The sequence below is a fragment of the Pongo abelii genome, chromosome 7 (assembly GCF_028885655.2).
Source record: "Pongo abelii isolate AG06213 chromosome 7, NHGRI_mPonAbe1-v2.0_pri, whole genome shotgun sequence".
Lineage (NCBI taxonomy): Eukaryota > Metazoa > Chordata > Mammalia > Primates > Hominidae > Pongo > Pongo abelii.
Genome location: NC_071992.2, coordinates 89,456,178 through 89,484,000, shown reverse-complemented (window position 1 = coordinate 89,484,000; position 27,823 = coordinate 89,456,178). Strand labels below are relative to the sequence as shown.

Here is a 27,823-nt window from a genome sequence, read left to right as displayed (position 1 = left end):
GTAACCAAAGGAAGAGAGTTAAATCTACCGAGCTTGACCACCTGTGTGCAGATGTGAGCATGTATCAAAACTTAGCCCATTTCCAGCACCAGATCTGTGTGAAGGCAGCAGGCAATTTTATTTTTTTGAGACTGAAAAGTGAGCAAGGAAATGGCATATGCATTTGTATCAAGTTATGCCCCAGGTACTATTCTGAAGATAATGTAGGATAATAAAGGTCTTACCTTTATATTAAGTATGTTAGTGTAAGCCAGGCATGGTGGCTAACATCCCTAATCCCAGCACTTTGGGAGGCCAAGTCGGGCGGATCCCTTGAGGTCAGGAGTTCGAGACTAGCCTGGCCAACATGGTGAAACCCCATCTCTACTAAAATTACAAAAATTAGCCAGGCATCATGGCGGGCACCTGTAATCCCAGCTATACTCGGGAGGCTGAGGCAGGAGAATCGCTTGAACCTGGGAGGCAGAGGTTGCAGTGAGCAGAGATCATGCCATTGCACTCCAGCCTAAGTGACAGAGCGAGGTCTCCAAAAAAAAAAAAAAAAAAAAAAGTTAGTGTAGATCACCATCATCCTTTTATATTTTATATTGGTATCCTTTTGTTATACTTTATATTGTTATCCTCTGAACTTCAGAGTCTGGGTGTTTCAACCAAACTTCTGGAATTTGCTCCTAGAAGAACAGATGGTTTTCAAATACATTTCTCTTCTTTGTCAAAGAATGTCCATTTCCCATGGGAGAAAGGGGGGTTGCCTAGTCTAACTTCCTCACATTTTTTCTGGGCTCTTTAAAGAAAGACTTGATTGTCCATATCAAGGGGCCCAGGAGCAATCATTGAGAATTCTGTCTGTGTGCATGCACTGAGGGAACAGCTGAAACCGGAAAGATGACCTAGGTGCCAGCTCTGTCCTGCCCCCACCTCCAAGCAAGGGGTTAGGCTTGGATGTAATAGCACTGATAGGTGTGACTTGGGAGCGCAGAGAAACTCCTCTGGCCAGCTCCTGTCCTTCAGCTCTGATGTCATATCACTCACCATGCAACGGGTCATTACGCATAACATGGGAACACTTTGTGTTATGACAGCCTTGTAAGACCTCCTTAGGATATCTCGTTTCTAAAGATCTTTCTTTAAAAAAAAAAGAAAACTCTTTCTCCAGCCCTCCCAAGTTCAGGCCCATTCAGACACTCGGAGGCATTGAGATGGACATGTGTTTTCGTGACTAACAAGTAGGTTCAAGAGAATACAAATATAATGAAAATTAGTCTTAGGCCATAATAAATGGGAAGGTCACACAGTTCTCCAGACTTTCAAGCCATTAAAAACATGGTTTTAAAAACTTGAATTGTGTAGGCATGGAATTCCATTTTGATTAAACAGGGAGGGCAAGGAGAAGAGACTGTATAGGGTATGAATGGGATATGAGACAATATTCAGTTCTGCAGAGATCTACTTAGTTAAAGCTGGCATTGAAGACTGGAAGGGAAAACTAAAATTCCAGGATGATGATAAGCCAGGTTTTGGGGACACATGTTGACCCTGTTTTAACTGTAGAAGCCTGAGCTTGCTTAAATAGTACAAACTTCAACAGATTCCAGCTCATTTAGCCCTGAAATATGACCCTTTCTCAATAGTATACATATGAAGAATTAAAGTAGCAATTTCTAATGCATCATTTGTGATGAAAACTACCCTACTCCTTTGTTTTCTGGAAAGCCCCAAAAATGGGATTGCATTCATATTTTATCCTGTATGCTTTGTTTGAGTTTCAGCTTTGACCTGGAAAAACTCTGTTTTTAAGCAAGTGGCAGAGTTCTGCCTGCATGCTGCCATAGCTGGTAGACTTCTCCAAGCAGCAGCTGCCAGGCAGCCGAAGCACCCTGCTCACAACTTTCCATTATGGATTAAGCTGACTCTGCCAATCTCACTTTACTCAAGACACCAAACTGGACGCTTGCAAGACTAGTGCCTTGCAAATCTTTGAGATGCTTTTCTTATTATAGATGAAATATGAACATTGTGTTTAGGAACAGGATCCAACAAATGCCAAAGGTATTTATGTAAGTCATTCAGCTTTAGTACAACAGTCTCTTGAGAATAAAGTCAAATCAGCTTTTAATAATTTCACCTTTCTGTTTTAGTTGCTGTTTCATATTTGTTTGTATAATATGCTAAATTCAAAATAAGCTGCTTTCTCAAAAATTTAATTAATATATAAGGAATCAAGATTGGCTCCCAAATAGTACAACTCTTTGAAGTCAATCTTCTTAGGACTTCCATGTGGGCCAAAAGAAAGTGATTTAAGCCAAGTAAAATACATTAATTCACTTTCTAGCACTTTTAATACAATAGATTGTCAAAAATTAACAAACAATTTTATTATTTTATGTTAATTTTTAAACTTAAATATGGTAAAAATTTTGGTGACTTTTACTAATTGAATCAATAGAATTTTGATCTCAGTGTCTTGGTCTAAAAATCCCTATCAATGCCATTTTTTAAATTGGTGTGGGAGCTTTTTTGAATTATTATTTCAAGATTTCAAACCTTCCATCCATTAGGGAAGCATTTGAGATACATGTAGGGAACATGTTTTGACATATTGAGATAACCCATGGAAGCCAGCAATTTAGGGTTCAAGGGTAAGAGTGGAAGAGCCTCAGATGATGGGGCTTACTGCCCCCTCATTTCCCCCACCAGCTCCAGACACTTGTTCCCCATCCCGCTTCCTGCTCAGCCAAATGATTTGAAAATCAGTTGAACTGTGGACTAATAGATTACTTTGTAAAGACTCAAATGCCCTGGAAGGGGTGATGGTAGCCCAGCCCATTTTATAAGGTTCAGTTTTTAATGAAATACCAACTTTAATCATTCTTAGTTACATTAATCCATTACATACAATGGAAATGTAAAATTATGATTAAGACCTAATCCTTTTCATCATGGAGTCTGGTTAGGACAGATGAAAAAGCAGTTATTACCCACTGGATTATCAGCACCTTGCTTAGGTAACGCATAGGAAGGGGTTGATCATAGCCTGGGGCTGGGGCTGGAGGCAGGCATCTGCAGGCTGCATCCAGAGTGAGAACCAAAGGATGTGTGGGTGTTTTCCAGAAGATAGAGGTGGGTGCAAAGGACAGTGGACCATGTGTATTTGGGGTCTGGTAAAATGTGCATTGTGGTTGGAAAAGAGTGCTAGGTGTAGAGTGTTGAGAGATGAGCAGGGTCTCTTGAACCTATAAGAGGGAGTTTGGACATTATCCCAAGGATAGGGGAAGGCTATTGATAGGTGTTAGGCAGAATTACATCATCATCTTTAGAAAGATCACTCTGGCTGCAGGTGGTATAGGGAATGGGGACAGTAAGGGGCAGTGAAACTGGAGACAGATTAAATAGTCACAGGCTGGGCACAGTGGCTCACGTCTTTAATCCCAGCACTTTGGGAGGCTGAGGCAGGAGGATCACTTGAGCCCAGGAGTTTGAGGCTTCAGTGAGCTATGATCATGCCACTGTATTCCATCCTGGGTGACAGAGCAAGACCCTGTATCTAAAAATAAAAAAAAAGTTATCTGCTAACTAGTAATCTAAGTGATAGCCTATGTGTTGGGCTAAGCCGTGGCAGTGGGATGGAAAGAAGCAAATGATTGAATGAGAGCCTCCCAAGCAGATTCACTAGGACCTGTGGTTGGTTGCGTTAAGCATGGTAAGCCTAGAAGAGGAGTCATCAGAGTGGCTCCAAGTTCCTGGCTTAGCCAACTAATGGATGGTGGTACTGTTTACTCAGAAGGATACCGGACAGGAAGGGACAGATTTAGGGAGGAAGATAAGTTTGAATTTTTGGCTTCTTGAATTTCAAGATGCTAGCCCAAAAGATAATGGGGGAAGATGTATCTGGAACTCAGAGATTTGAGCTGTGCTTGTAGAGCTTGGAGCCAAACCCTGGGAAACACTTACGGGACATGCAGAGAAAGAGGAAATCCTTGTATGTAATACTAGACACAGCTCTTTTTAAGAAGTACAAGTAAAGCAGTTCTCACACTAAGTGACTAAGAATTTGTTGCCTTATGACAATGCAATTCAGGTATCTGAATTTCTATTCTTGAATTTGTGAAGTTATGCTTTCTAAGGTTTATGCTCAAGGGACCTACCCAGTGAGCAAGCTCTGTTGGACTGTTTTTTTTTTTTTTTTTTCTTTTCTTGGCAACCTACTGGAACAAAATATCACTCTCACAAATTATTATGCTAAAGAAACATCATTTGGCAAACATTTATTTAGTGCCAGCTCTGTCCAAATATGGCACTAGGCCCTGGGAATACAAAGATGAATAAGAAACAAAACCTGTCATTAAAAGCAAATACCCTGCCAGGTTCACAGTACCTTTGTGCAACTGGCAGGTGCTATGGGGCTACAGGTTGGAGGGACCCACCGAGAGGCACCTGTGACCATCCTGGGTGAGCTCGTCACAGACACTCTCCTGGAGCTCTTTGCACCAGCAACGCTCCTTGCCTGAATACCTTCTCCCATGTCCCCCTCCTTGCCTAAGCCCTGTCAGTCCTTAGTGATTACACTTAAGGTCCATAGCAGGCATGGACTGCATTAAGAAACAAAATGTCTCTTCTAATAAGTAGTTTTACACCTGATAACAGGAATGCTATCAATAGAGCATACAAAATATATGTACAAATTTTATAGTGCAAAAGGGAAAATTACTAGTGGTTTCTTTAAAAAGTTTAAAAAATTATTTCTACATAGAGTCCATAAGATACAATTTTGGGTGGTAGCAGGATCTTATTAGCAGTATTTGTGTACAGAAACATTAAAGTTAGCAATTTGCAGTAAATGAATGTTTTGGCAGTGTTTCCAGATAAGGAAACAATGTAGATGCTGCTGGGTTTCCCTAAGGAAACAATGTAGATGCTGCTGGGTTTCCCCTGAGTGTGTTATGCACTGGTGCACATTGTTCTCTTCTTGTAGTCTGAGGATAGTAATTTGGGTGATACCTTTTGGCTACACACAAACAGACCCAACAGGTCTTCAGTGGTTACCTGCTGTGTGAATTTGACATCTGTCATCTCATCTCATCCCCATGGCAACCCTGTGAGACGGTAGGAAACTGAGGCATAGGAAATCCATATGGCAAGCACACAACAGTGTCAGAGCCCCAAGCCCTTCCCCTCCACTGGGTTTTGAGAATTGGGATAGGAATTTTTTTTGAACCCATGTACCCTCCTCAGGCTCATAAAAGAAGATCTGTCTGGGAACAGTATTATTTAGTCATAGACTTCATCTGGCCACTGTTTCATTTAACAGACATTGTTCATTCAACAGCCACAAATCTTGTGAACCAAACAATCATAAAAAGATAAGGTCAGTATAACATGGTAAATTCTAAGAAAAAAAAACTATGACAATGCAAAAGAGGGAAGAACACTGAGGGTATATGGGGCTTACAAGGATGAGGCTGAGCCTGTGCAGGTGAAGAATGAGTGGAAGTTAGGGAGCAAACAGTGGCCAGTGTTGCATACAGGAGGAAGATCCTGAGCAAAGGTGGAGTGGAATGAAAGTGTACAGTGTGAGTTCCTGCAAGCAGTTGGATAGTGGAAGAACGCTTTATCCAGGAGCGATCTATCCACCCACTGCAGCAGATCACAAGGGGTGCTTAAAATTCTCTAGTCCTCCACCCAGTACTGAATTAATTTTTCTTTGCATAAGGTCCAGAAACTTGCATTTATTACAAACTTCCCAGGTTATTCTTGGGCACACTAAAATTTGGAAAGTGCATCGGGGGTATATGATAAGAAACAAAATTCCCAAGGTTTGGGAGCTGCATTTTCTACTCTTGGCTTTGGGGAGTCTTCAAAGGCATTTGAGAAGGGAGCCATCTGCGTTTGAATGGATGGTCTGCCTGCTTCATGGAGAAAGAATTTAAGTGGGGCCAGGACTGGAGGCCTGGTCTGTGGAGGAGGTGATAAAAGACCCTGGTTGAGGACAGGGGTGGCAGAGACACAAGGGATAAAATTAGCAGGACTTGATGGACTGCAAGTAGTGGATTAGAAACAGAGGCAAGTCTGAGATGTTGTGTGGCTGATACTCTAATACCCCTATTAAGGCTAATGAAAAAGGTTCATTCATTCCCAGTATATGGGTGATAAATTATTCAATTAGTAAATGTAGTGATTCATTCCCAGTATATGGCTGGTTGGGGAAATGGGGGGGCAGTAAGGCTCTGTCATTCATATGAAACAAGTAATCTTTCTGGGTCTCTCTTTCTTATCAATAAAACAGGGATGAGGAAGTGGAAAACTTGACCAGATTGTCACAGAAAACCTGAGTTTGGATCTCCACTCTTTTGTGAATTCCTCTCCTTTCGCCTGTTTTTGAACCTGACTTCACATAACAATACCAATGCTTATAGAAACTATTCAGTTAGTAAATGTAGTGAAACATCATTAATATTTTACTTTTCCAACTCCAGATTTTTCCTCAATCATAAGATGGTATAAAAGGGAAAATGTCCTCCTGTGTACTCTCAGGAACAATGTTATAGTTAGGACCCTCTAACCAAAATTAAAACCATTTTGAAGTACCAGTAAACATTCCATGCACACAACTCACTTACCAGTTATTCTTGTTTATATCAGAAGTATTATCAATACTTACACACTTAGTACTGTGCTAGATGTGAAGGGAGGAAAAAGCGTGGGCCTGACCCCCTCCGCCCCCCCACAACGCGCACACAAGCTTAGAGTCAATTAGAGAAAATGCATGTACATGGGAGGTAGTTAAAAAAATAACACGAAGCAATTCAGTGAGTCCCATATTTGTTTATTAGTGCTCTGCCACATTCCATGAAGGTTTCATGGTTTATATAAATGTCAAAATGGCTAGTCTTCTAGGAATTACAAAGGAGTGGATTGACTTGTTTATAAAGCAGTTCCAAAGACTTTTTACTTGGCCTACAGCCTAGTGATATTTTGTTTTTGTTTTTGTTTTTTTTTCATGGTACTGTGTGAATTTGACAGTAAAAGCATTTTGAAAAATTATTCTAACTCTTCGCTAGATCAGAATAACTTTCAGCCCATTGTTGGAACTACGAAAATGTGATTCTAGAGTAAGTAGTCACTAATGTTTAATTCCGTAAATGAAAATGAGGGCGAGAAGAACATATTGAAGGTTTTCTTTTCTTTTTTTCTTTAAACTTTTTAGTAATGAATCACTTTTGTGGTGTTAAAGTTCAGCTACAAAACTTTATTGTTTAAAAGTTTTCTTTAAATTACAGTTGCTATATTTGTAACAGTTACAGATGTGCCACTGTATTCAGCACCCAATGATAACATGTTAAAGATATTTCAAGGGAAATAGAAGGCATACACCAACAAAGCGAAAAAACAAAACAAGCCTCAGACAGACACCCCGCTCCCCATAAGCAGTGTCTATGTAAATATGCATATGTGGCTGTGGTTAAAAGAAAAACTTTAGCCAAATTTAACAGAGTTTAATTGAGCAAAGAACAATTCGCACATCAGGCAGCCACCCAAGCCAGAGTGGGTTCAGAGATTCTAGTGCAGCTGCGTAGTTGAAGAAGGTTTATAGACAGAAGAAGGAAAGTGAGGTACAGAAACAGCCGATTGGCTACAGCTTGTCATTTGCCTTATTTGAACACAGCTCGAATCGTTGACCCCCTTTGATTGGCCCAAAACTCAGTGATTGACACAAGAGTAAGCTACAGTCTGTATACAACTCCATTTAGGTTATAGTTGGTGATGTGCAGAGAAACCTTTAGGCTGAATTTAAAATATGTAAGGAGGCAGCTTTAGGCTAAACTTAACACCCTAAAGAAATGCTGAATAATGAGAAAAAGGGAGAAATATTAGAAAGACGAGGTGAATAAAGAAGGTCCCGGTACGATTAGTGTGTCTGGTGCCAGGAAGAGTTGGTCTGGAATGACTTGTAAAGAATTTGGTCCTTCGGCAACATTTTAAAGGGAAGCTAAGGCAAGATTTGTTCACAGCAGATGGAAATTTTACCAGGTGGGATAAGACCCCATCTAATGATGTACAGCCCGAGGAGAAAGAAACCCCCTCAAAGGCAGTAAAGATCACCAGTGTTCATTATTTGTGGGCAGTGTCGTCTTCGTGGCTTTTTGTAATAGGTTTTAATTTTAGCTTCATAGCCTGTTTAATCTCCTGATATTCTGGGTTGATGTTCCATAATGACTCCCATTGCCAGTAGTAGAACCTGAAAACGAGGATCTTTTATATGCACACAGCTCTCTCATGCCCTCATTCTACCACCAGGAAAAACATCCAGAAAGGTAATAAATTTGTGGAGAACAGCAGTGGTATGACTACTCATATTTCTGAAAATGAATGCTGTTGTAGGAAAGTTAGGAAAGTGGTGGAGATATTAGCTACAGCCCTACTGTCAGATTTGTACCCTGTAGCTTCATCATCTTTTGAAAAGTCTTATAACAAACCCACCTGGATTTTGCGTTGCAGTGCCATCGAGTACAGCTGAGTCATGGCAAGAGAAGAGGACAATTAGATAAGGGGTGCCTGACTATTAAAGGATCTGAAAAGTACTAACCAGGGTATTATGCAACACACAAGTGGAAACCATTTCAGAGTGCTGAGGAAGTTATTAACAGGAGCAAAACAACATGTGAGGAGAGTGATTTTAGCTGCAGTGCTCAAGGTAGATTGCAAGCAGCAGAAGTTGGGGATGAGATCATAAAGGACATGAATAAATGCATCTAGGCAATAAAGAACTGCACCCTTGAAATTTGTAAAGGAAAACCCATCTTGTGTACAACAACCAGCTGCATACAAGGGAGTTAACATTCTAAGGATGTGAGTACAATTAGCTAAGAGCATAAGTGGCACCATAAAGGCTGATGGAGACATTATGGGGAGAAAGATAGTGAATCTGATGTGTGGACATTCAAGGTGATAGATAAAAAGCTATCGTGAGTTTTGTGTAAGAACAGTACTTAGAAGCCTTGAGCACTTAGCAGCTTCCCGAGGATATGAATAAATCAAAATCAGAGATTGGCACTGTCATTTATAATTATTAGGAAAGTGAGTAGAGGGGGCTGGAATAGGAAGAGGCAGAGATGGTGACCTGTGTGTGGAAAGAAGCAGAGAATTATTTTTGTGCTACTATTAAGACAAAATGCTAGACAAGGTTCAATTGTTGTTATAAATGTAATTTCTCTATTTACATAATTTCATCATCTAAAATCAAATTAGCAAATCCTTTTTATTTAAGGTGTAATAAGAGTAGTCATCACACTATCTAGATAGCCACACACTATCAAAGCTTTAACTCTTCATGCTGACTCTTTGACTACGTTTATATAAAAGAATGAAATTCACATCTATGACTTTCTTTGCCTTATAAAAGGCATTTTCCAGTTTTTATTAGTTGTGTGCAAAATGGTGCAAAAGAGTGAGCACATGGCTGACATGAAGATATTTGTCTTACCAGTTAAGCAGTGTGAAAACTTTGCAATGACTAATTTCGGGCCCCAAACACTGTGGTCTGGGGGCTGTACCTCTGGGAGGACATTACTAGGCATTTTAACTGCATGGAGTCGGTAGGGGGAAGAACAGTGAGTGAGTTAAGAGTCTTGCGAAGCACACTTAGATGCAGCTTGAGAACAAGAGCAAGGGGAGCTGAGGGTCTGTTTTGTGTTATGTTCTGTGGTACCATCTGTATCTTTATGTTCCTTGGTCCCTGCTGGAACTTGTCACATGTTTACTCTGTTTGACGTCCCTCTCTGGTTTGTAATAGAGAATCTACCTAGTCTCCAAAGCTGGTCTGGAGCGCAGTCCGGCTGCAAATCTTTGGTGATGGCAAGTCCCTGCTTGAGAGGACTCCTTGCCCATCGGAGTCTGATCAACCCTGCTCCTGCAAAGAAACAGCCAGGTGTTGGGTGTGTTTGATGAAGTACAAGAGTCTCTGTTGGGCAGTCTGATTTTTCTGTTAAGAGAATACTAGTTATATGAATGTTCTGCTCTAGTCCACCAGCAGTTTTTGTTACTGTTCATCAAACATGAAAATATGTAAAGAAAAAATATGTTTACTAAATGATGAACAAATGAGTCAAAATATAAAATTGTTTATGTCCTGAACTCTTCAGGTATCAATTTCTGCAAATCATAGCTTGCATTGGCTTATGCCTTATACTTTCTGTCTATACGTGGACTTCGAGTTAGCCAGAGATGTAAAAGTTTTAAGTTTTCAAGCCATGGAGGTTAAGAAGGGATTTCTTGGATATATTTATTAGCTTGATTTAATAATTCTGCAGTGTATCCATATATCAAAGCATCACATTATACACTATAAATATATACGATATTTATTTGCCAATTATATCTTAAGTTGAGAAAGGGGGAAGAGAGGGATTTCTTGGTAGGAAAAAATGAAATTTTTAGGCAAGTTGATATATTTGCAGGCCCTAAATCAAGCAGCTATAAAGACCTTTAAGAACTTAAAATAGGCTTTGCATAACTGGATTTTCTCATGACATTTTGAAGAACTTTTTTCCTTTGAGTTTTCTGTTCCTCCTTTCCCCATTCATTGCATCACTATGATTAGTATGATATTCTGCTCACTTAAATTCTAAATAACTTTTAGAAGCCTGAATAAATACTGAACTAGTGAACTTTAAAGCCAGATAGAGTTGCTATAAAATATTTTTCCCAATAGTTAAGCATAAATCTAAAGCAACTTAGTATCATTTTTAATGAGAACTAACTTTGGGTTTGTACCCAGAATAAAATGTTTGCTTATACCGCTCTGAGAAAGAAAGCGATAATTATGAATAGGTCATTTTTAGATGTCAGTGGCTTACTTTATGCTTATTAGTATATACTATGTAGCTAATAAAAATAACTCTGTTTTCTATACCTTGCACGGGACCCAGCACAGATACCAAGACATTGTAGGCACTCCAAATACTTGGTTTTGATTTATCTCCTTTGAGTTAATATTCTTCCTTGGAGATTTAGAATAGGCAGTATTAGGCTAAGATTTAATCCGGTTTCTGATAGTTCATCTATTAGCCCAATACTCCGTGTGTGTGTGTGTGTGTGTCCTTACTGAGACTGCCGCATACAAGTTGTTCCATTTAGTGGAAATGGTGATTATTCGTAACTGAAAGTCCTTTGTGGTTAGTGATAGTAATTTCACAGGACTCGGGTAAAACACACTTGCAACGCCTGAGTGGTTTGAGCTAAAACCAATGAGTTGCAATTTTGGAGGTTTTCTTGACTCATGACCTGGGGACTATACCCACTCCTTGAACAGGTTTCAGATCAAGGCCTAGGAGCAAGAAACCAAGAGACCCATCTGCAGGCAAGCTGCAAGAGAATATCCTGCTTTTCCTCAGGATACTAGCCCTGCCCTCTGTTTAGGGCCAAGAATGCCAGAAAGACTCTGGGACCTTATTAAACTGAGCTGAGGGGTGAGATGTTATTCAAGTGTTGTCTATAAGATCTGTTAAGCCTTAGATTTCATACCCAGAAAATGGGATGATTTGGTACTCAGCTCACAGGAGTTTAGGAGAATTAAATGAGATCAAGTATATGTGAGCGCCCTTGACACAGTGAGTAGCACTTAGTAGGTGCTAAATAAACTGTTACAGCCAACAATTGTTAAATATTTTCATGCCAAGTATTGTGAAAAGACAGTCTTTGTCCTCAGAGTGTTCTGGCCGAGAAATTGAGAAAGCCAGCATATAATATATGATGTGATGAGAGCTGTGATATAGCAAAGAACTATATGTACACACATGTAGAACTATATACACACACACACATATAGTCACATGGGTGACTATATCATCGATGTATACATGAGCCCAGCAGAGGGTCCCTAATCACTTAGAGGAACCAAGAGACCTAGAGACTTGAGTCTTGAGCAGGGCCTGAAGGAAACCAGTAGGATTTTCTAGAAATAGAAAAGGGAAGAAAAGCTTTCCAAGCAGAGGGACCTGCAAGGGCAAAAGCGTGGAGGATTAGGAGCTCTCATTTGTTTCTTCCCTGCTAAAGTGCTATTGTCATTCAAACTTATGTAGGTCCAGGGCACAGAGAAGCAGCACGTGTGGTTAGTGATAAAGCACACACTCTGTGCCACCAGACAGTCATTTAGACCCTGGCCCTGCCAATGCTGTGAGTTGGGCAGATGGCCTAACCGTTCCACGTCTCAGGCTCCCTCATCAGCAAAATGGGAAAAGAATAGCAATAGCTACTCAGAGGACCATTGGGAAAATTTAAAGAGTCAATAAATTTAAAGTAGAAAGTGGACACTAAATATTTCACGTTAGAGTAAATGTTGTGATCATTTGAACCAGCATTTTCCAAATGCCTGCTCTGTGTAAAGCAAGTACACATTTTGGTGCCTTGGGAGAGACCAAAATGAAAAAGATACGGACTCTATCCTACAGGAAATTTATAACCAAGAGACAGATGAATATGTAAACAACTGGCAATGCAGCTTGAAGTTAAATAATAGCTACGTGGAGGTTCAGACAATGTGTAGGAGCATCACCAAAAAAGAAATTTGTTCTGAGGAAGAGGAAGAATTCTTGTGAGAAGAGAGATTGTTGTAGAATTTGTGCCTAGAGCTCATTTTGACTTGCTTTGTCTTGGTAGTACGTGAATCAGGACAGGGACATCCGGGCCTGCTGTTGGCCCTGTTTCCTCACCGTGGCCGACTTTGTCTTGGCTTCTCTCTGGTCTGCCTGGACAGTGTTCAAATGCTTCACTTAGAATTGAAGCTGCAGAGGTGAATAAGGTAGGTTTGATTTATCAGTTTTATTACTCAGCTGCTTGAGAGAGGTGCAGAAAGAGCAGGAGCTGAGGGCAGGTGGCACCTGGGGAACTTTATCTTCAATGAGAAGAAATCAGGCTACAGAGAAGTCCCCAGGCCCTAGCTGTGGAGCACATTCTCATAATTCCCCTTGTGGCCATTCGTGCTCCTGCCTCCCACATTCAGAGGAGCTCCCTCAGGTGTGCAGGATTTTCCCCCACCACCAGCCCCCCAGGACAGACCAGAGTGACATCTGCATTGTGTTTTGGAAGTCGGGGCTGAGATGAAGGCAGCCCTTTCCTGCAGTGAAGGGGGACCCTGGTCTGTGCTCTACAAAAGAGACACCCCATGCCCAACCTAGGGGCTGCTGGCTGCTGAGTGGGAGGTTGGTGTCAATTGGCCCCCGGTGTCTTTGTCTTCCAACAATTGGGTCCAGACTATCCTATTTTTGCCAGAAATATCTCACAGGCAGTGGTCCAAGCCTGGCACAGTCTCATAGTTTCAGCTCTGATAAAGTGCCCTCCCCTCTTTATGGTCAGTCTGGTCCTGGAAGGAGAGGTGGTAAGTCAACTCTAATTCAATTATGGTTGCCAGAAATCAAAGAAGTGAATGTGAGCTGCATCACCAAGTATTACAGAAGGCAGGAAAGGCAAAGCATGCCTGTAAAATCTTTAACATGACAGCCTGGTTTTTACTCAGAGAAATTTAGGGAATTATTTTGAAATCTTTCTGCAAGATGGGGTAGTGGTTCGTTCAGCTGTGCAACTTGAGATCTTGGTTCTGTCACTTTAAGTGGCCTTGAGCACCCGGTTTCGCCTCTCCAAGCCTTAGTTTCCCCATCTGTAAAGTGGGCATGATAGTTAGTGGCACCTCCTCACAGGGTTAGAATGAGTGCTCGATGAACTGGTGTGTTAAGTGTTTGGAACGGTGCCCAACGCTAGTAAACTCTGTGCAGGTTTGAGCCCTTACTCTTATGGGGTCACATCAAGAGATTTTTGGTGAATTTGTTTTCCTACTGCCACACTGGGCCTATCCAAGGATGTAATAGTGTCTTTGAGGCACTATCCAAGGCTTTTGTGAAATACAGGTCATAATATATATTTTTTCAGTTACTGGATTAGTAGTAGAAGTTCATTGGCACTCAGGTCTCTGAGAAAGATAGCTGTACAGGTTCCTACCCAAATTCTGGAAAAGGTAAATTATTTTCTCCTAATACTTTGCATACAAATATGAGGAAGAATCCCAGCCTGTGGTTTGTATGACCACACCTCTGTTTGACGTTCCCAAAGGCTGCTCTAGGGTGTGTGCAAACTGTGGCTATAAAGACAGATTTCTTTGATGGAGGCTTCCTTTTTAAAACTCAGACCAGCCTGATTCACCCCTGCCTGCCATCTGCTGTGAAGTTTAAACAGCTTTGAGCTGAACACCTGTCTTTGTCTTGCTTTTTGCCTTGCTAAACAGGACTTGATTGGACTTCCCTTTTCAACACAATTGCCCACCTATACATCTACATTTCTGTGTTGCTGCCTTATATGGCTTTGATCAACCTGTTCAGAAGAAATAGCCAGAATTTGAAGTACGAGAAAATAACATTAAAGTTAGGTAGGAAATTCTCCTTACACTACTTTTCTGTTTTTTTTTTTAAACAGCAATGTGAAACGTCTGTGTTAAGATTATTAAAATATCTTCATTTTACCCTTTTGTAAGTGTGTCTGTTTAGGCTTTAAGGAAATAACTGAAGCCATTCTTTTCACCCATATGCAGCTGGGTTAATTGTAATCTGCAAAATGGCATCAGGAAACACAGGGAGCTAGAAGTCAGTGCCCACAGACCCCTCTGCAGTGTGTATTAGTGGCAGTTCATGGAAGACCTAGACCAAGCCCCTTGCTTATTGGCCGTTTGATGTCGCTTCCTTGAGTAGACACTGCTGGGTATTCAGGGGGTTCCAACTGAGCATGGAATAATGCCAGTGCTCAAGTGGCATATTAGTTAGTAGTGGAACATTCCACATCACTGTGATACAAGGTGGAGAGGAAGTGCCGTGAGGAAATCAGTTGTGTTTTTCAGAACCTTTTTTTTCTGTTTAATTTTTTTTATTATTATACTTTAAGTTCTAGGGTACATGTACACAACGTGCAGGTTTGTTACATATGTATACATGTGCCATGTTGGTGTGCTGCACCCATTAACTCGTCATTTACATTAGGTATATCTCCTAATGCTATCCCTGCCCCCTCCCCCACCCCACGACAGGCCCCGGGATGTGATGTTCCCCTTCCTGTGTCCAAGTGTTCTCATTGTTCAGTTCCCACCTATGAATGAAAACATGTGGTGTTTGGTTTTCTGTCCTTGCAATAGTTTGCTGAGAATGATGGTTTCCAGCTTCATCCATGTCCCTACAAAGGACATGAACTCATCCTTTCTTATGGCTGCACAGTATTCCATGATGTATATGTGCCACATTTTCTTAATCCAGTCTATCATTGATGGACATTTGGGTTGGTTCCAAGTCTTTGCTATGGTAAATAGTGCCACAGTGACATTTAGGTTGGTTCTAAGTCTTTGCTATTGTCAATACCACAATAAACATACGTGTGCATGTGTCTTTATAGCAGCATGATTTATAATCCTTTGGGTATATACCCAGTAATGGGATGGCTGGGTCAAATGGTATTTCTAGTTCTAGATCCTTGAGGAATCGCCACACTGTCTTCCACAATGGTTGAACTAGCTTCCAGTCCCACCAACAGTGTAAAAGTGTTCCTATTTCTCCACATCCTCTCCAGCACCTGTTGTTTCCTGACTTTTTAATGATCGCCATTCTAACTGGTGTGAGATGGTATCTCATTGTGGTTTTGATTTGCATTTCTCTGATGGCCAGTGATGATGAGCATTTTTTCATGTGTCTTTTGGCTGCATAAATGTCTTCTTTTGAGAAGTGTCTGTTCATATCCCCACTTTTTGATGGGGTTGTTTTTTTCTTGTAAATTTGTTTAAGTTCTTTGTAGATTCTGGATATTAGCCCTTTGTCAGATGGGTAGATTGTAAAAATTTTCTCCCATTCTGTAGGTTGCCTAGTCACTCTGATGGTAGTTTCTTTTGCTGTGCAGAAGCTCTTGAGTTTAATTAGATCCCATTTGTCAATTTTGGCTTTTGTTGCCGTTGCTTTTGGTGTTTTAGTCATGAAGTCCTTGCCCATGCCTATGTCCTGAATGGGATTGCCTAGGTTTTCTTGTAGGGTTTTTATGGTTTTAGGTCTAACATTTAAGTCTTTCATCCATCTTGAATTAATTTTTGTATAAGGTGTAAGGAAAGGATCCAGTTTCAGCTTTCTACATATGGCTAGCCAGTTTTTCCAGCACCATTTATTAAATAGGGAATCTTTTCCCCATTTCTTGTTTTTCTCAGGTTTGTCAAAGATCAGATGATTGTAGATGTATGGTATTATTTCTGAGGGCTCTGTTCTGTTCCATTGGTCTATATCTCTGTTTTGGTACTAGTACCATGCTGTTTTGGTTACTGTAGCCTTGTAGTATAGTTTGAAGTCAGGTAGCGTGATGCCTCCAGCTTTGTTCTTTTGGTTTAGGATTGTCTTGGCAATGTGGGGTCTTTTTTGGTTCCATATGAACTTTAAAGTAGTTTTTTCCAATTCTGTGAAGAAAGTCGTTGGTAGCTTGATGGGGATGGCATTGAATCTATAAATTACCTTGGTCAGTATGGCCATTTTCACAATACTGATTCTTCCTATCAATGAGCATGGAATGTTCCTCCATTTGTTTGTGTCCTCTTTTATTTTGTTGAGCAGTGATTTGTAGTTCTCCTTGAAGAGGTCCTTCATCCCTTGTAAGTTGGATTCCTAGGTATTTTATTCTCTTTGTAGCAATTGTGAATGGGAGTTCACTCATGATTTGGCTCTCTGTTTGTCTGTTATTGTGTATAGGAATGCTTGTGATTTTTGCCATTGATTTTGTATCCTGAGACTTTGCTGAAGTTGCTTATCAGCTTAAGGAGATTTTGGGCTGAGATGATGGGGTTTTCTAAATATACAATCATGTCATCTGCAAACAGGGATAATTTGACTTCCTCTTTTCCTTTATTTCTTTGTCTTGCCTGATTATCCCGGCCAGAACTTCCAACACTATGTTGAATAGGAGTGGTGAGAGAGGACATCCCTGTCTTGTGCCAGTTTTCAGAGGGAATGCTTCCAGTTTTTGCCCATTCAGTATGATATTGGCTGTGAATTTTAGACCAATATCCGTGATGAACATCGATGCAAAAATCCTCAATAAAATACTGGCAAACCGAATCCAGCAGCACATCAAAAAGCTTATCCACCACGATCAAGTTGGCTTTATCCCTGGGATGCAAGGCTGGTTCAACATACACAAATCAATAAATGTAATCCATCACATAAACAGAACCAAAGACAAAAACCACATGATTATCTCAATAGATGCAGAAAAGGCCTTCAACAAGAATCAGCAGCCCTTCATGCTAAAAACTCTCAATAAACTAGGTATTGATGGGACGCATCTCAAAATAATAAGAGCTATTTCAGAACATTTTAAGTGCTAAGTAATGTTCGTAAGGGCAAAGGGCTTATCCATGCATCAGCATCAGGAAAGGTCATGGGGAAAGGGGATTGGATCTTGAACCATGACAAGGATTTGGGCAGGTAGAAATGGGGAGAGAGTGTGCTAAGTAGAGCAAAGAGGATGAGAAAAGGGCACCAATACAGGTGCTGGGGGCGCCAGCAGCACTGTGGGAACACCAGTTTTTAATGTGCTACTGCAGGGTTATGTTTATTGCACATTTTTCATTTAAATACCTTTAGAATTGTCTCCTCCTTATTTTTCAATCAAAGCATTAATCACCGTTATTAATATGTTAGCCCGTCTGTTCTCGCTAAGATGGTGTTACCTTTCTCTGAAGAAGGCCGTGCTGTAGCTAGTGGTGTCAGTGGGATGGACGCAGGCATTGCCAGACTGCAATGGTGTTAAGCCACAGTAGCCATTTCCTATTAATCGTGTAAAGAAATGAAAAATCTGACTGGACTGTTGCTCCATTTTCTCAAAACAGGAAGGTTTCTATAGAAAACATCCTTTCCTGTTACTGAAGTTTGCCTGGTTTACAGGGTCCTGTGGTTTTAGTACAGATGTGTTTCCTTGGACTAGTTTGCTTGTATCTTTCAGAGTTTATGCTGCGGCTTCCCCACTCCCTTCACAGATGGGTGAGCCCATATTGGCCCAGCACTAAACTCTTAGGTAAAGTCTTCACTCCATGCACAAAAGAAGGGCATAGTTTGAGTGTCATTTTTAAGACCAAGTCAGCTCTCTACATACTTATCTACAAGCTTTTACCTGAAATGTGCAAACAAAAGGTTATTCAAATAACTGAAGACTGTTACAGTTACATAAGTCTGTGGTTTCACACCTTCTGTTTATTTAGTATTAGGTTGGTGCAAAAGTAATTGCTATTTTTGCGCCAACCTAATTAATTGCAAAAACCGCAATTACGTTTGCACCAACCTTGATATTTACCAAAGATGACATGCATTCATCTCTCTCGAGAAATTGTCCGTGGGCTTAACTCTGTGTTTCACCTTCCTAGTAAAGCATTTCCTTGACTATTCCTGTGCTCCTTAACTATCCTTTCCTTCTCCCTCTTGCGTTTTCTTGCCTTCTGCCTACATTTGCCATTCCTGCCCAACCCCATTTTCTTACTCTTCCCACCTCCCCACTTATAGACTATGATCCTCTGTCCTTCGAGATTTCTGGCTCTACTTTCCCCATTTTCACCCCAGAGTCGTTCATCGATCTAGTTCATTTACTGGATGTTGATTGAGAGCTTACTCCTTGCTGATGACATGCATGCTGTTGAAGAAATGGGTTTTCAGAGGCAGCCCTTGGATGAGACAAATAAGTACACAGCCAATTGCAAGGCATAAGTGCTGGTGCAGCTGAAATTCTGCTGCAGAGGGCGGCGGAGGCTTAGCAACCTACGGAGGATGGGAAGATGAAACCTGTCCTCGCCAAAGCCCCTCCTGGGGCTGCTTTTCCACCCGCCTCCATCTGCCCTCTTCTCCATGGCATTCAGTACAGACCTCTGTTTTGGTGTAATACTTATTAGACAATATTGTACTGAGTCCAGCCCGTTCTCTTTAATAATTGTATACCTTGCAGATAGAACACATCCAATAAATTGTGACTTCCCTGGAGTTAATTTTCTTTGCAGTAAAGCAAGACTGGTGACTTAGAATTGTTGTCAAGGGTTTTCTAGCTGAAAAAAAAAATATTGTCAGCTAAAACAAGTACATATTTGTATTGAAAACGACAGATGTTTTCTCTTTAGTTTGTGATTAAGGGACATAGTTTAAAAGTGAATTTCTTCAATAAGATTAATTTCCAAAAAAAAAGTTATTTTGTTTCATTTTTGCTGGTTTTGAATGCAACTGTTTGTTACCAGTGCCAAAACAGTGGATGTGAATGAAATGTATAGTCAGAGGGAAATTTCACATCACTGGGTGGAATTTCACCCTTCTTTAAAAGTCTCCGCTTTCTGCCTTAAAAAAAAAAAAAAAAAAGAAACTAGACTAATTGTTAAATTGTATGTGCAAACTAATGCAATTTAGTGACCTTCTCAAAAATCATTTTGAAGTGATTTCAAGAATTCTAAGAAAAAGATCTAGGCTGTTTCTAAATTTAGTAGCCCATGATTTTTAAAGATTTCAACCCTAGGTCTTTGGGACTCATAACAATCAGTAGATAACCTTTCTTCCTTAACATTACAAGAAAAAATGTAATTTTTAACTCACAGTAATTCTTTTTTTTTTTTTTTTTTTTTTTTTTTTTTGAGACAGAGTCTCGCTCTGTTGCCCAGTCTGGAGTGCACTCTTGGCTCACTGCAACCTCTGCCTCCCAGGTTCAGGCGATTCTCGTGCCTCAGCCTCCCAAGTAGCTGTGCTTACAGGCACGCACCACTATGGCTAATTTTTGTATTTTTGGTGGAGACAGGGTTTCACCATGTTGGCCAGGCTGGTCTCAAACTCCTGACCTCAGGTGATCCACCCGCCTCAGCCTCCCAAAGTGCTGGGATTACAGGTGTGAGCAACCGTGCCCAGCCAACTCATAGTAGTTCTTATTAAACCATATCTAATGCATGCAAGAGCTCCAAAAGCATTACTGGGTTTTCTCCACCACAAGTGCCTGTTTCAGCACTTGAGAGTTGTAAATTCAAAGTAGCTCCCTGTTAGCCCAGGGTTCTATCTCCTACATAGACTCTTGTCATTACAGGTGGTGTGTGAGTCTTCAAAAGCCTGCCTTGATTATTTTTTCCATTTTATTTTCCATTTTCCTGGGAAATGATTGTGTTTTATAAGCTTAATTCAGTTTGGCAAATATTTATCACTTACTGTTTGGGCAAACCCTGGAAGGCACTTTAGGAAGATCAAACATACACACCATTTAACTAACTATCAATGTAAGAAAAACTGTACCAAGTAAAAATTTTAAAGCCAGGTTATTTTATTTCTGCTTTCATGAATTTCCAGTGTAATGGAGAAGACAAGAGAAATAAGTAAGCATGTATCTGGCCAATTACTTACATGTTTTATAGAGTTACAGACATAATTATAACATTAGGTAGGTTAGGGAGATACAAGTTTCATTTAAGAAATGAACTGTAGGGGAAGGTAGTGGGGAAGAAGGATCAGGAGAGGTTGGCCAATGGGTACAAAGTTACAGTTAGGAAGAATAAGTTCTGGTGTTTTGTTGCACAGTAGGGTGCCTCTGGAAAACAACAATGTAGTGTATACTTTTAAGAAAGCTAGAAGAGAAGATTTTGAATGTTAACACCACTAAAAAATGATCAATGTTTAAAGTAATAAATACAGTAATGACCATGATTTGATCATTATGCAATGTATACACTCATTGAAACATCACACTGTACCCCATAAATATATACAATCATTATGTCAATTATAAATATTAAAAATTAATTTTAAGAAAAGCAGAAAAAAGCCGTTAACAGTGTTTTAAAGGAAGGGACAGTTGCATTGGAAAGACTTAGAAATGTGTAAGGTGACAGTCAAGAGAAATGGGAGTTTATGGTGACCGAGTAGGATACGGATCAAGGTAACCACCAGCAATGGGTGTGAAGCATTGCATATGAAAGGCTTGTTAACAGGATGTATTTTAAATAGACCAGGTTCTTGCCCTGTATTTACAAGTGATGATTTTTAAAACATTTAACTTTCCATATTTTTTGAATAAATGATACATGTACATGGTTCAAACTTTTAAAGTACAAAACGGTATAGACTGAGTGATAAATCTCCTCCTCACTCCAGCTGACCACATCCTTTCCCTGAAGGCAGTGAAGTATCTTCATAAAACTTTTTCTGATATTTACATATATAGAAGTATGTTTTATCCTGTTTGATGCAGATGGTTACATGCTCCAAGTCCATAATTGCTATCCAAAACTTTTTGGGTCCATATATGTTTTAGAATTCAGAACTGGATTTTAGAAAAGCAACATGTTGCATATAATGCAGATTACATAATATCCCCAGGGGGTCTGAGCAGCACCAAGTAATCAGACACATTAATTCTCCAGGGAAGCTGAATAGTCACACTAAGTGGGATAAAGAAGAATCATAAATAGCCTCATGTCAGTTGCATTCAGGTGTTACTGTCAAGTTTTGACACTAAATTTATAAAAAGGAAATATTGGTTTTTAAAGCTTTCAAGATCTTGGAGTTGCAGATAAAGGATTCTAGCTCGGAAAACACTGCATCCTAGTTTTTTTTTTAATTTAATAATATGCTATATATTGGATTTCATTCCATATCATTACATAAAGAGCTTCCTCATTCTAGAAGTAGTACTGGCTCACATGCTAGACCTATAGAAAATATTTTAAATACATATAGTATTTATATGTAGTATTTATATGGAAAAATTCATATAGTATATATAGTATTTATATGGAAAAATTCATGTATATGTGTGTATTTATGTGTGTATGTGCAGTTAATAGCAAAATCAGGTCTAGATCAAGTCACTAACTTTGAGTGTAAGGCTCTTTACAACACCGTAATGCCTATGGTTTAAAAAAAAAATCTCCAGTTAGAAATAGTAACCATAGGCTAGGCTCAGTGGCTCACGCCTGTAATCCCAGCACTTTGGGAGGCTGAGGTGGGTGGATTACGAGGTCAGGAGTTCAAGACCAGCCTGACCAGCATGATGAAACCCCATCTCTACTAAAAATACAAAAAATCAGCCAGGTATGGTGGCACCTGCCTGTAATCCCAGCTACTCAGGAGGCTGAGGCAGGAGAATCGTTTGAACCAATGAGGCAGAGGTTGCAGTGAGCCGAGATTGCGCCACTGCATTCCAGCCTGGATGACAGAGCGAGACTTTGTCTAAAAAAAAAAAAAAAAAAGATAGAAAAAGAAATAGTAACCATACCAGCGCGTACCGGTCTATGAAAAAAAAATGCAGCTTAGCCAAGCTAGTAGAGTAGTAATATACAATATTATAATTTGTTTAGTGTTGGGGGAAAAAAGCCTTAAGAACTAGAACTCAATTTGTATTATTCCTTATGAGAATTCTTTTGCCAGGTAAACATATTCAGATTTATTTATAATATCATTATCTTTATTCTTTGTAGGAAAGTTGCTAGTAGGAAAGGCTGTTTCAATAATGGAGACACTTTTTTTAATTGGTGTGTCAGCAGATGACTGAAAGGAGAAAGCCTTGTAATAGCATGCACAGTTGTCACCATGCACCGGTGTTTCAGCAGAGAAGTCTGACTAAATAAGGCAATGCCCAAGTGAGCCTTATCAGCGTTTGACCGGAATACAGGCTAGCTAGCTGACATACACCACCCAGCCACTCTCTCCACAATTCCTTAACTTCTCAGCAGATGTGCATTCATCACATCAAAAGTTACTACCTACAGTGCTGGAAGACGTTGCACCTGCATTTTATTTTATAAAAAGTCAAATAAGAATGAAACATAAGTCTCTAGAGAGGATAAAGGAGAGAGTTCAGTTTACTGTTCCAAAAATGTGTTATGCATGTAAGCATACTTATTTTTAGTGATGTGTCAATAGGGAGTTTGTTTAGGAGTTCATTCACCAGCCCTGGCTCCTGAGGGCTTTTTCCCCAACCACCACAGCCCTCCCTAGCTGGCCTGAGGTTAAGAGACAGGAGGACTCCGGGGTCCAAGGGAAGGAAATTTGCAATCACTGCCACCCCTTGAATCTCCTGGGTGGAGGGGAGGAATGTAAGGAAAAGGAGAAAGACTCAGACTTTAAATCCCATCCAAGCACTAGCTTGCCACTGTTCTTTTCATTTCCTCCATCTCTTTGCTCTGTGGTGTTTATATTCTGCCAGTCTATATATTTATAAAAAGAAAAAGGAGCATTTTTTTTTTATGGGACTAAATCCAAGAGTTCAATTCTAATGCCAACAAGTACCACTTTCAGTGTATGTTAGTATTCAAGCTGCAATCTGGGCTTCTAATCAGGGCTTGGGGAGGGGGAGCTGTGTGTGCACTCGGCACGCTGTTAAAAGAAGTTTCTGAAACTGATGATTGTATATTATACCACTATAAAATAAAAATAGAACTAAAAGATTAAAATGAGTGTGTGGAGCCAAAGCTCTGAGTTAGATTCGTAACTTGTATTCATCCTCTGCCTACCTATATTTCTGCCCATCTTTCCTCCTTCCCACCTTCCTTTCCCTTTTCTTAACCTTTCAGTGTACAGGGTTGATATCATCACAGCCCTCAGTTTCTGGCTTTCTGTATGCAACCATCAGTGCAAGCCCGTCTCTTCTGCTCCCTTTTTCCCATTCCCCTCTATAAGCACTCAGTAATATGTTTATTATATGTCATTGATTATGTAGACATTGAAAAATGTAGTTTTGTTTTCTGTATTTTTTAATTTATGTAAATGACACTATGCCACTCAGGCCATTTTCTTTTATTTATAATTTAAAAATATATATTTAAGATATTAATAACATTTTATATTTTACATGCATTTTAAGTTGTATTTATATGTACTTTTCGCCACTCAGCACAGTTTTAAGATTTATCCATGCAGCCATATATACATGGTGCATTCTGACTGCTGCATAGTAAAGTCTAATACACGTTTTACTCACTGCTCCCCTAATAACCCCTAACACCCCACTGTCACAAGCATTGCTACAATAAACATTGTTTAACTGTCTTTTAAAAGTCAAGATGCCCTTCATTAAAATACCTCTAGTAAAATATTATACCCATTTAAATTCATTTATTATGTGTAAATGACACATATAATTGTACATATTTATAGAGAACAGTGTGATATTTTGATACATGTATACAATGTGTAATGATCAAATCAGGGCAATTAGGAAATCCATCACATCAAATGTTTATCATTTCTTTATTTTGGAAACATTCCCGGTCCTCTCTTGTAGCTATTCGAAAATGCGTAATGAATTGTTAACTATAGTCACCCTGTAGTGCTATAGAACACTAGAATGTATTTCTCCTACCTAGCTGTAATTTTGCCTCAGTTAACCTCCTCTGGCTATCCTCATCTCCCTCCTAACCTTCCTCACCTCTGTTAACCACTATTCTACTCTCTACTTCTATGAGATTAACTTTTTTAGCTTCCACAAAAGAATGAAACCATGTGGTATTTACCTTTCTGTGCCTGGCTTATTCTCAAATATATACATTCTAAAACTCTTAATTTAAAATGTTTTCCTACAGTTGAAAAGACTGTTGGTACCCACCTCAGCATGCATATTCATAACATCTCTATCCTAATGGCACAGAAAAAAACTTAAACTTTCCAATAGGATATGGAATACATCCTGTGGTTGGGCAGATCGCCCTGAGTGTAATATTTTGGAATAAAATATTCACACATTGAATAATAGCTTTGGGTCTTTGATAGGGAAAACTTGGTGGAAGGTCTAGACTAGTAGGCATGCAAGGGGGACTGATCTTATTCACACTCAGTGAATATCTCAGTGATTTAAGGTAGTGGAGTGTGGGAAGAACACATGCTTTGGGGTCAGGCAAAGTCTTGACTCCACCTTGGGCAAGTAAATTAACTTCCCTGATCCTTGGTGTCTTCATCAATAACTTTAGGATACTGATCAGGAAATCAAAAGGATTAGGTAGGTTCATGTATGAGCTGGATCTTATGTAATGCCTGATGCACAGTGATCCTTCCAACACAGGGAAATATGGAACATTTGGAAAGTCTCCTAACCTCAGGTTGGATTAGACAGCTTCTTCAGCGTGTTTCCGAGAGCCAGTTTGGTCATTTCTGTGTAGCCTTTCCCCATCTTCCAGTCTGTTATAATGTCAAAGGTGGCTGCCATTCAGCTCTCCTGGGAAGGAAGAGGCTGGCAGTGGGTGGTACCAGTGGTTGTAAGAAAAGGGCAGGGTGTGGGAGGGGGAAATCCAAGAAGATTTATCCCATGACCTAAGATCACAGAAGTATGAATGTGAGGGGATAGTTGTGGAATGAGTCAGGTCAGGGTTGGGGTAGCTCCCACTAACCACACAGGACAGAGGAGAAAGAATTTGGAACACATCACAGTGATCCCCAGGCTTGGAGTTTGGATTCCCTGCAATCAGAACTCTTAGCATCTTTTACAGACTCTCATGAAAATGAAATGTTCATATCAAACATTAGTTAGAAAGTTGTCCATAGTAACTTGTTTCTAAAGAAGTACGAGGCTATTTCAGTGTGTTGGGTACTAAGGCTAGGTCTGTCCAACTGAAATAATTGGGTAGACACATCTGTCCACTTAGTATTTTCGTCACTCTTAACCAAACTGGCTCACTGAGGAATCAGTAGGATTTTTGCTCCTACTGTATTAAGGCAAGACTTACATGTCCAAGTAACCACTGGTAACATTCTGATCCAGGGAGGATAACAGTAAGCAGAGCTGGTTTAGCAATGCTAGTTAATTTCCAGTTGATTATTAGTTTTATCTGTAGGTTGCAGAATTGATAAAAATCTTCTTTATCTGAAAGATCAATTTAGTGAAAGTTCATTTTAAGACTTTAAATACAAAAGTTTAAAATGTTTAAGACTTAAACACAAGAACCAGTAAAATAAGCAAACAAGTACCACAAGCAAGTTGGCAGATATTTCCCCACAACATTTTAATTATTTCCAGGTGAAAGACAGAACCATGTGGAGGAGAGAACATGAGCTGAATCATGGAACACACTCGGGTTTAGTCCTGATTCTGCTGTTTATTGGTGTGTACTTTGGACAAAACATTACCTACTGGAGCATATTTCCTTATACATAAAATAGAGGGAATAATAACCTTGCAGGACTGTTGTGAGAGTCCAGCGTAATGATTTGTTCATAAAGTGTTTAGCAAAGTTCCTAAAATATAGATGCTCCATAATTGCAAGGCAGGCAGTGTGATATATGTGTATTATTTCAGTGTATATTTTCATGCATGCTATAGTCTTACATAAATATTAAATTTTTAATTTCCACATTTTTGAGAACTTAAGATAGGTTTTTGATGTTAAATTTAACTCTAAAATGTCTTCTGGTTAGTTACCCTCTGGCATGCTGAATCCACAGTAGACAATGTATCGCCGTCCTTCCTTTCCTCCTCAGTTTCCCTGTTACCCACTTTTCTCCGTGCTGTTCCTTCCCTTCCTGCCTCCTTTCTTCCTTCCCACCTCTATTCATTTCATCACTAATAAGAAAGGTGAGTGCGTCAGTAGAATAATCAAAAATTAAAAACCAATATTATGTGAACCATCTGTCTGCTTTGCTGAAGAGTAGGCCAGTTCTTGGAAGTCAAATTTAAAATGGCCATTTCTGCACATAATGAGTTCTTATCCCATGAGGATGGCAAAGTCCCCCAAGTTTTCACCACCTCACAGCTGAGGAAGTGATACCTCTTGCCCAATCCATTAGGGATATTTGTGCTTTGCACCCTGTATGGTTCTATTATGATGCCTCCTACCATGCGCTTATAAAAATAATCAACTATTAATCCTCGAGTGTTATGTTAATATACATAAACATCTATTGCTAGACTTTGCAATCTACAGTTACAAATACATATAACTTCATCTTTACTACAGATTTCATTGCTGTGCATAGGCCATTATTTAAGATTCTTTATCATTCAAATGATACGAAAGTTTAGTTAGAAGGTATATTTGCCTCTCCTTTGTTGAATCTGATACCTCTATGCTTATTTACCAAAGCAAAAAAATTCATATTTAATATGAAGACTGTCATCACTAAATAACAATAAAGAGGTCTAGTTTTTATTTATACAAATAAATGAATTTATTTAAAAATAAAATGCAGCTACCACAACTATTGAATATTCAAGTTGAAGGGAACTTTAGAACTCTTTAGTTTTCCAGTGGTTTTCTAACTATGTTCCTCAGAATTCTTAGGTTTTATTGAAGGGCTGTTGTTGGAGGCAGAGGAAAGCCAAGGGGTGGAGATGGGTAACTATAAGCCAGAACATACACACTTTTATCTGCTTTTATAGCAAGGGGAGAGAATGTGTTAGATTTTTGTAAAAGAAATGAATTGGAATTGCTGTATTTCTCACCCCTTAATTTTACAAATGAGGAAACGAATATATCACAGGTAGATAGAAGGCCCTAGGCCTAAGTAGTGAGGAGTCTGCAGTAGAAGGAATCCAGTCTCTTAAGCCCCTGTGCAGAGCTGCTACTCCACCCATGCTCAGCCCCCTAGGAACCTAAGATCCCAGCTGCTGCCAGTGTCAGGAACACGGAGGGAATAAAGTCTGGTAGCCCTGGTTTTAGGACTAAGCAGGTTGTGTTGCCTCCGAGGAAGTGAAAACTGCTGGGAAGTCTTTGGTGTCATCTTCTGCTCCACTTCCCAATTTACCTCTTGTTTATTTTCAAACCTTAAGCCTAGCATTAGGTAAAAATTACTGTTGACGACATTTTAGCTCAGCTCCCAAAGAAATT

The 27,823-nt window shown here is 39.7% G+C and overlaps 1 protein-coding gene across 5 annotated transcripts in view; it reads left to right on the top strand.

The window, feature by feature from the left end:
* JPH1 (junctophilin 1) overlaps nt 1–27,823 on the top strand; it is an 86,156-nt gene that overhangs the window by 13,983 nt on the left and 44,350 nt on the right. The window lies entirely within an intron of this gene.